The sequence below is a fragment of the Arachis stenosperma genome, chromosome 2 (genome assembly GCF_014773155.1).
Source record: "Arachis stenosperma cultivar V10309 chromosome 2, arast.V10309.gnm1.PFL2, whole genome shotgun sequence".
Lineage (NCBI taxonomy): Eukaryota > Viridiplantae > Streptophyta > Magnoliopsida > Fabales > Fabaceae > Arachis > Arachis stenosperma.
The window spans coordinates 6604254-6607124 of record NC_080378.1 but is presented as its reverse complement, the minus strand read 5'-3'; positions in this window follow the sequence as shown (position 1 = coordinate 6607124).

The following is a 2871-nucleotide window of genomic DNA, read 5'->3' as shown; positions in this document are numbered from 1 at the left end:
ACTATTGCCTTCTTTACACTGTAACTAGACAACAGAATATTGTTATTATTCTTCTGATGTTATTTTGTACATATTTGAGTGATTTACAACTGTTTTTATCCATTTATCAGGAATTTTGTTCATCGATTTCTTGTAGCAAACTGTTCGGTTGTCGGGTTCCGGACAGGTCGGGTGTGCAAGTGAGGGGGTGAGGACGCCTTAGCTCGGGTCGCACTGGTTACGGATTAGTTGAGCAGACGAGCACTTGTCCTGGAGAGAGGATGAGGGGGGGTGCCACCTGCAAAGACACTCCGACGCTCAAGTCAGCGATGTGCAGGCGGGCAGAATAGTGAGGTGAAAGGATATGACGTACCTCGGGGGAAGAGCCAATCTTCCCTTTATATACATGTCAGTAGTGGGCCCCTCATGGGGATAGGCCCATATTCTCAAGGACGTTGTCCTGCAGCCGCGTGTGAGCCGTACAGGACGCGTGTCCGGGTCGGTTGGAGGGCGCGTAACCGGGCCGGGTGGAGCTTGGGCCGGGTCGACCCGAGCGAACCTCGGGCCAGGCCGTAACAGTGCCCCCACGCGCCAATGGTAGTCGTGGGAGCTACCAATGGCGTGTCGTATCGCATCTCACTGGTGCTCACTTGGTCGGCCGCTCGTGTGAAGGATATGCCCCTAACGCGCGTGTCCTTTGGTTGCACAAGCGACCGTTTCATCGCATCGTTCCCAGTGCCGAGCATTAAATGCTCATAATGGGGTGGCAAAACCCTGTTTGAAAAGACTATTCTGCCCCCAGGTGTTTCGCGCTTTTGGGGAAGCAGTTTTTTTTAAACGATCGGTTTTTATACTTCTGTACTTTTCCACACTCTCCATTTCTCTCCTTCCTCTTCTTTGTTACAAGGTTTCGGAGTGTTGCTGCGGTGCCTTCGTTCATCCTTCTTGCATTTTTCCAGACTCGCAACTTCATCTTCTTTCCATCAATTTAGGTAATTTTCCTAACTCCTTTTCTTCTTTGCTTCGTTTTTGCATGTTTGTTGTCTGGTTTTGTTGCTGTTGTGTGGCCTTCCAATGGTGGTTATACGTGTTAGGGGGGAGTCATTCCAGGGTAGGCCTTTCCCCGTCCACTTCTAGTGTTTTATCCTTAGTTGGGGAGTAGTGGTGTGCTCGACCTGAGCAGCCGATCTACCGATCTCTTAGACTGACTGGATGATCCCCCCGTGTAGGTATGGCTCGCACGGTCTCCCGGGCTTCCGTTAACCCCGCGGCGTATGATCCTTATGCCTGGGTTGTTTCCGACGTGAAGGATTCACCCAACCAAATGGGCGAGGAGGAGCTCACCGAGTTCCGACAAGCCGAGTTCTTGTGTGGAGGGACTGACGAGGAAGCCAATTATGACGTTTTCGTCCCGGCCCCTCACGAGCGCTTGTATGAAATCAACTTCCAACCCCGCCAGGTCGCTGACTGGATTTGGTTTTACAAGGCCATGTTCACGCAAGTCGGAGTTCGTATTCCATTCTCAGCCTTTCAAATGGCGCTTTTAAGTCGAATTTCCGTGGCGCCGTCGCAGTTGCATCCGAACAGTTGGGCCTCGATCCGCTGTTTCGAGATGGTTTGTGAATACCTCGAGCTGCCGGTGTCCGTGGATGTTTTTCTCTTCTTTTTCACCCTCACGAACCTTTCAAAGGAGGGGAAGCACAAAAAGGGGTTCATGTCCTTCCGGTCTGCCCAGGGTCGGAGGATTTTTGGTTTGTTTGAAGATTCTTACCACGGGTTTAAGGACAAATATTTTAAGGTCCGCCCTGTCAAAGGTCGTCACCCCTTTTGGTTGTCGTTGGAGGGGGTACGGCTCATCCCGACCTATTGGAGTTTCGGGGCAGGGTCCAATACTTTTATTAAGGTAACCTATGGAGGTATGTCGGCGGTGGATAGGCAGATTGCCGAGGTGTTGATGGCAGTCTTTGGGAAGAACCAAGTAAATCCCCACCTCCTCATGGGTGACCGGGAGTCCGGTCGTAATTATATTTGTGAGAAACTTTTACTTTACCCTTTATCTTTTTGCTTACTGATATTTTGCAGCGATTAACCGACCTTCTTTGCTTTCCTGCAGTGGAGATGTCTGCGTCGGTGACGGGCCTTCCCGACTTATTTCAAACTTTCCTCTGCGCCAGTGACGACGAAGGGGATAAAGAAAAATCTGCTGCCGAGAAGCCTGCAGTTCCCCCGGAGGACAAGGCTACTTCCGAGCAAGAAGCTGCGGTTGACGGAACCGGGGCCTCGACCCAAGCTCCCCAGGTCGAGGGCGACACAACGGCTCGCACTTCCCCCTTTCGCGAGGTGATAGGCACCGGGGGTTCGACGTCTAACCCGGATGTTGATGACGAAGTGGAAGAGGTCCCTAGCCTTAAGAGGAAGAAGAGGAAGACGTCCTCCAGCCCTGAGGGGGTTCTTACCGTTATGGAGAGGAATTTTGATGCTGGGAAATTTATAGATTCCCAGCTAATCCCTGGTACTGAGGAGCACTTCCATGAGTCTTCCCTTGCCGGTCAGGCGAGGTGGATGTACCGTACCCTTCTGCGTGGCACCGTGATAGCCTGGAAGGCCGAGTTTGAGCTATCCGGGATGGAGTCCCTCCGCAGAAGGTTGGAATCTACTGGGAAGGCTAACAATGAGCTTAAAGGTGAAGTTGAAACTCTCCGGGAGCAGTTGACCCAGTCAAATGAGAAACTCGATGCCGCCGAGAAAAAGGCTACTGCTGCCGAGAAGAAAGCCGCCACTGCTGAGGAGAAGTTGGAAGAGTCGGTCGCCACGGTTTCTCGACTTGTCGAGCGTGAGATGACTTTGGAGAGCCAGGTCGGCGCAGCGCAGAAACGGGTGGTCGAGATGGAG